At 40.2% G+C, this 7103-nt stretch overlaps 1 pseudogene; it reads right to left on the reverse strand.

The window, feature by feature from the left end:
* Positions 1 to 276: 276 nt before the first annotated feature.
* LOC105534417 lies at positions 277 to 6601 on the reverse strand (annotated as a pseudogene).
* Positions 6602 to 7103: the final 502 nt, after the last annotated feature.

Consider the following 7103-nt stretch of genomic DNA (forward strand, 5'->3'; position numbering starts at 1 on the left):
TTACAATATGCATTTGGGCCTTTATTATAAGTACAAGAGAAAAATCTTCAATAAATAAAAGCTGACTACATTATCTTTTTTTCTTTAAACAGTAGACTTGGAAAGAATAATGAGAGTTCAGAGCGATGACCCCCGTCTCACCTGTGCCTGAAAACCGTGGCTGCCACCAAGGTCAACACAGACAGCGTCTTTGTCATACAGCACACGCCCAACTCCAGAAAGAGGCACATAAACCAGCTGCTCCTTCTCATTTAAACAGCGCTTCTTTCATTGTTCAGGCAGAGCACAAGGGTCTGGGAGGAAACTGACATCACTCATGGCAAAATCTTCTACCCTTGGAAGACAGGACCCAAAAAGCCAGCTTCAGCTGACAGGAAGTCAGTAAGTATCTACTGTTGACTGGGGGGTTAACAACGATCCACAGTCCAAAGGCCAAACCCATGACCCTAAAAAGGGCATCATGCCACACTGAAACAGTGGCCCTCTAGCTACAAGACAAGAGGTCAGAGAAGAGGGGATTCGGTAACACCTTTGCAGGCCTACACATAGCTGGCTTACTTTTAAAACCTCCAGCAAGGCCATCTTCCCTTGTTTGGTCATTTTTCACTTTTCCTGAGAAATGAAGCCATCCCAAGAATCCTATGTGTAATTCTAGTATGTTCTACAACAAGAGAATACCTGGCATATGAATTTGGCTTTTATTTTTCAGGTGTGCTCCTCTTACATAACCATAAAGTGACACCTGCCGGCCACATTTGATGTTTATTCAGATATCCTCTGGGTTTGTCAAATCTTCCATCCTAGAAAAAGAAACTCAGTCATACAGCAGAAATGAATGGCAAAAGTTCCTATACCTCTTTTCATGTGTCAATGACTCATCACACTCTTGTCCACTAAGCACGCCGTTTAGAAAACTAGAAAATACAGAAATAAGGAAGCGCCGTTCACCATCCAGCAGAAGAAAGGGGGCAGGCACACAATTGTGTCTCTAGGCTGAAAGTGACATTCAGTAAGACATCAGACAGGGACATTCATTCCGTAAGACATCAGACAGGGAGATGATGTCCACCTGGGGTCAAGGAAGAGTGAAGAACATATTCAGAAAATCCCTTTCTGGAAGAGGGTGAGCCTGTGCTCTGGGATTTTTGCTGTGGTTTGGATTCTGGCAGGTGGAAAAAGGGTATTCCAGGCTGAGAAAACCACAGTACAAAGAAGAGCACAAAGGAAGGAAACTGAAGGCACACATGAGGACTCAAGCACCCGGGCACGAAGGCAGCATCACTGAAAACTGAGGATGAACGTAGGATGGGGCCACATCCTGTAGCCTTAAATGCTTCCAAGTCCTCCCATTCTCCTAAACATCTCATAATTAATTTACTCTCAAAAGCACAGCATCTTTGAGCAATGATATAAATAGACATTTTCCATCAACTACACTTCTACCCCCACTATTCAAACAGGCACAAAATAAATCCTATCACTGTTCTTTTTCTAGCCTTTTTAGCTTTGAAATATATGGCCTGGGAAGAAAAAGTTTACAGTCACTTTTTACCTGTCTGCCAGGATATAAGGGTGAGAACTTTGCCATGTGAGAGGCCTAAACTTCATAACTGTAATAAAATGGCCCAGATTGTGCATTTCTTGGTTTTGATATTCTCCATGCAGCATTCCAGAAAGGGAGAACAGTTTGGCACCCTAAACATTAAAGGAAAATTAAAAATTAATTTCAATTAAATTCTCGTCAATACTGCAACAAAATAAAAGCTCTAAACAAGCAGCAATCCTAAGAAGGGAGACTTCCAGCAAAGCCACTGTCCTGAGGCTTCCAGAGCCTTGCTGGCTTCTTTCAGGACTTATTAGAACCCCACAGAGGCAGACTGCTCTGCAGCCGAGCAGGGGCATCCATCTAAGTATGGTGAGGAGAGGGAGGTGAGGCCTCTGAGCACAGAAAGGCTTCTGTGGCCGATGGACCAGAGCAGTATGGGAAGGAAGGGGCAGTGCCTGGTCCTGTAACTGGGAGAAACTTCTGATGTACTCTATTAAGTCCCAACCCCCAAACACCCAGACACTGCCTGGTGCAGCAGGTACAGAGACAAATGAGATACACCAAGAGGCCCAGAATAAGCACTCTTTTGAGGGAAACCTTCCAGAGACTGGGAACACAAACACAAAGGGAATTCAGGAGGCAAATCCTAGAGACGTTTAGTAATGTCTCTTCAGTCTTTCTGTTTGTTTGTTTGAGATGGAGTCTCACTCTGTCACCCAGGCTGGAGTGCAGTGGTGCAATCTCAGCTCACTGCACCCTCTGCCTCCCAGCTTCAAGCAATTCTCACGTCTCAGCCTCCCGAGTAGCTGGAATTACAGGCGCGCATCACCACACCCAACTAATTTTTGTATTTTTAGTAGACACGGGGTTTGGCCATATTGCCCTGAGCTTGAAACTCCTGGCCTCAAGTGATCCGCCCGAGTCTGCCTCCCCAAGTGCTGGGATTACAGGCATGAGCCACTGTGCCCGGTCTCTTCAGTCTATTTTAAAAGGATTATAACATTAGCATCTAAAAATTATTTCTCTTCCTACTGGGTAAACTTCTATCCAGAACCTGTGTTTTAATCGCTTCTTTGTCTTCTTCAGTTTCTCATTATGCTTGAAGGAGTCGAGGTGGGTGAGAACTCCCATAATTTTAGGAAAGCCATGTACTTGACAGATGTTTAGAAACTTAAACATTTCCATTTCAAACCCAAAGCTGGCATCTATAAGCATCAGTACCTACAAACAGAACACATCATTTCTCAAAGAAACTACCAAAACAGACCACCTACACTAGGGGTTGGCAACTGGCCCACCTGCCAAATCCACCCATCACCTGTGTTTGTAACTGAAGTTTTATTGGAGCACAGCCACATTAATTCATTTACATATTGCCTATGGCTGCCTGGGCACTACAACTGCAGAGCTAAGTAGCTGTAAAAGATACGATCCACAAAGCCGAAAATATTTACTATCTGGCCCTCGACAGAAAAGTCCCACTGCAGACTAAATCAAATGACTACACAGGCATCACCCAGAGAAACCACCACCCTCTGACTTGCGCTAAAAGGCAACCATAAGACAATGCGCACTAGGATATAAACTTTCATTTTAAGAATTCTAATGTATGAGAAGTAACTCAGAAAAGGCTGGGTCTAACCTGGCCCTTACCTAAGAAATCCTAATTTAAAGAAATGAAGTTTTCTGTAATGTACTCTTAAGCCAAATAACAGGTCTCTGACATCCAAAGAATGGGAAGAAAGTGATAGTCAATGAAATATATTAAATAGGTATAGAAAACCAACCTCTTCTTTCAATCTCCTCACACACACACACACACACACACACACACATAAAATCTGTTTTTTGCTGGGAAGTATGCAGTGGAAACCTCTATCTTGTATGTTAATTTGTATAACTCAATTGCTCAGAAACTTTTTAAAATAGCTACCAGTTTAGAATTAAGTCAAAAAACAGTAAGATTACGATGGATGGTAGTATATAAGAAAATATAAGCAGATAAGACCAATTTTTAAAATTTAAGATGTTTCAAAGATGCAAAATAATTTCAGAATTGATTCCTGGAAACTTCTAGTTTTAATATTAAAGATAGTTCTGTTCTTACCTTTCCATGGATAACTGAAAATAACACAAAATGGAAACAGAAATGCCCACCTTTTATTAAACTAGGAAACATTCAAAACCCAAAACCACAGAATATATGAAGGGCTTGCAGGAAAGCACAGCTGCCACTGCAGACCAAGGCAGCAAGCAGAGCTCTCCAGCAACACTGGACCAGCTCGAAGAACAGGTGGAAAATCCTCACACCACATCTGATGCCACAGAGTGCCAAGGGGCAAGCAGCTGGTTATAGGGTCAGGAAGAACAGGGAGCAAACAGTCCCTCAGCTGCCAATCTTTGTCATCTAAGTCAGTGTTACTCCCCTAATCCACACACGCACATACACACCCAAATCCACGTACTGTGTGTGCCTTTGCCGTAGTCAGGAGGCTCTGACAACCCAGAGCAGAGCAATCAACATAAGCTAGGCTAAATAAATTATGGTGCATCCATAGAATGGAATATTATATTAAAAAGAAGGAGGCAGAGCTACAGTACTTACTGATTATATGTCTCCAAGATATATTACACGAAAAAAATCAAAGCACAGAAGAGTGTGTAAAATAAGCTACCATTTGTGTTTTTAAAGGGTGGCATGTGTGTTTATATGTATCTGGAAGGATACTGCTCTGCAGGGCCCTGAGAGACCAGCGGTTAGAGCAAGGAAAGAGAAAACGCGCATTGTGTATACCCTGCATTAGTCAGAGTGCTTTACCAAATGTGTGCGCTCCTTTTGAAAATCCGAAAAAGATTTACATAGGCATCTCCCTCAGTGATGGTTAAGAGGCTGGGAAGGGGAGCAGGGAGGGAAGGACAAAGAGGGAAAGGTTAACAGGTACAAAAATACAGTTAGATAGAATAAATTCTAATGTCCAACAGCACAATAGGGTGACTATAATTTATTATATAATTCAGAATAACTACAAGAATGAAATTAGAATGTTCCTAACGCAAAGAAATGATAAATGTTTGAAGTGATGGATATCTGAATTACCCGATTTGATCATCACACATTGTATGCTTCTATCAAAATACTACACGTACCCCATAAATATGTACAACTATTATGCATCCATAATAACTAAAAATAAAAAAAGTAAAGGCATCTCAACATGTATGTCTTTAAAATTAGAAACTTGCTACATTTTAAATAAAAGAGAAACAAATGACTTCTGTGAACTATTTCAATCTTTTCAAGTATACAAGATTTAGTAATCTCTATACAACTTTACATTAATTACACTTATTTTTACTAATAGTAGCATTACATGTTCAAAATTTGACTGTTATTTAGTTTTCTGACATTACAATGGCACAACTTTAAAATCTGTATTACTTTTTCCTTTATATTTTAGGAGTCTTCTTGGGCCAGAATATAAAATAAGTAGCTCTAGAAAAAAACTAAATAAAAATGAAAGAAACAGGGTATCTGTCACCCCACACTTCCTAATCAATATGGCTTATTTTTTGCTACTTTTTTTTTTTTTTTTTTGGAGACAGAATTTCACTCTTGTTGCCCAGGCTGGAGTGCAATGGCGCGATCTCGGCTTACCACAACCTCCGCCACTTGGGTTGAAGTGATTCTCCTGCTGCAGCCTCCTAAGTAACTGGGATTATAGGCATGCACCATCCCACCCAGTTAATTTTGTATTTTTAGTAGAGGCGGGATTTCTGCATGTTGGTCAGGCTGGTCTCGAACTCCCGACCTCAGGTGATCCGCCCACTTTAGTCTCTCAAAGTGCTGGGATTACAGGCGTGAGCCACTGCATCTGGCCTTTTTTTTTTCTTTTTTCTTTTTTTTTGCTAATTTTTATTTTATTTTTGCTAATTTAAAAGATAATAGAATATCAGAAATAGTGAACATTATCATTTTCATAAATGCAAGAGCCTGTACATTTTCCACACACTGAGTACTATCTAAATTTTCTATTGATAAACTCTGGCCTCTTCTTCAGGCAATTCATGTACTTACTTTAGCGTGATCATTAAGGATGAAGGTTCCAGAACCATCAGGAACAAGGGTCCCATCTTCACACAAGTTACTTAACTGCTGGGAGGCTCTATTTCATCTTATGTAAACTACAGATAATACCTACTCACCTCAAGGGTGTACCAAGGGTTTACGTAAGCTAAATTTGTAGAAAGCAGTTAGCACAGTGCCAGGAAGGGTCCAAGAAGAAATGGTACTTACTATGATATATTTGTACATATATATGTATGCATGTTAATGAGCTCTTATTAGCTGTGTTCATTAAAGGTTTTCTCCATCCTGTGATGTGCTTTTAGATTTTGGAATACATTTCATTGTGCACATTCCATCTGTATTATTAACAACATTTATTACTATTACTATTGTCATCATCAATTCAATTACATTTACTGTATCCCTGATGATGACCATGATTCTTTAATAATCATAAAACTCTCTTCCCTTCATCACAGGGTAAATAACCTATCATAATGCTGTAAGTCTCCATCAGCACCCCAGGCTGCCCCTGCTGACTAACCAGATCTGCTACTTTACCCAGATCAATCATCATGTTAATGTCACACCCACATTCAATAATGGTGAGTCTGTATTTTTTACCTATAAGTGAAAAGATGAAAATTTTACTTTAAAAAGACCCTGAAAAAACTCTAACCATCAACTCTTAATTTTCATTTTTTAATTGCATCCAGTAAAACACCATATACGCTTACAGGAGTGTACCTGAAGTTCATTTTTATAGGCAAAAACTGGTAAAATAAATTCCATCCTGTTTTTCTTCCTGTGTTCTAAATTTAGATAATATCAAAAGTCTACCCAGATGAATAAAAGTGCTCAAACAGGGAAAATTCTAACTAGACAGGCTCCATGATAACCATGATCTTGCTGTTCAGCTGCAGGCCAATGTCTTCACCTCTATCAAAATTTCCTGTATTCCCACTATCGCTAAAAACATCCTCAAACATAATGCAACAGAACACTTATAACGATAATTATTTCTAAATTAAGGTAATAAGAAAATGGTCAAGAAAATATGGGCTGGGCACAGTGGCTCAGGCCCATAGTCCTAGCACCTTGAGAGACCAGGGCAGGTGGATCCCTTGAGCCTCGTTTTGAGACCAGCCTAGGCCACATGGGTAAACCCCATCTTTAGAAAAACATAAAAATTTACAAAAAAGGAAAAAAAGGATAAATTAGCCACGCATGGTGGCATACACTACTCAGGAGGCTAAGGTAGGAGGATTGCTTGAGCCTGGGAGGTTGAGGCTGCAGTGAGCTGTAATCACACCATTGCATTCCAGCCTGTGCCACAGAGTAAGACTCTGTCTCAAAAAAAGGAAAAGAAAATATGGATGCTCCAAAGATAAAGAAAAGCCTCAATCCAACTATATTACTGCAATAACAAGAGATTTCAGAGTGTGCATTGCCATTCTACCACTGGAAGTTTGTTTCATCTTCCCTCAAACT

Source organism: Mandrillus leucophaeus, unplaced genomic scaffold (genome assembly GCF_000951045.1).
Source record: "Mandrillus leucophaeus isolate KB7577 unplaced genomic scaffold, Mleu.le_1.0 Scaffold1346, whole genome shotgun sequence".
Lineage (NCBI taxonomy): Eukaryota > Metazoa > Chordata > Mammalia > Primates > Cercopithecidae > Mandrillus > Mandrillus leucophaeus.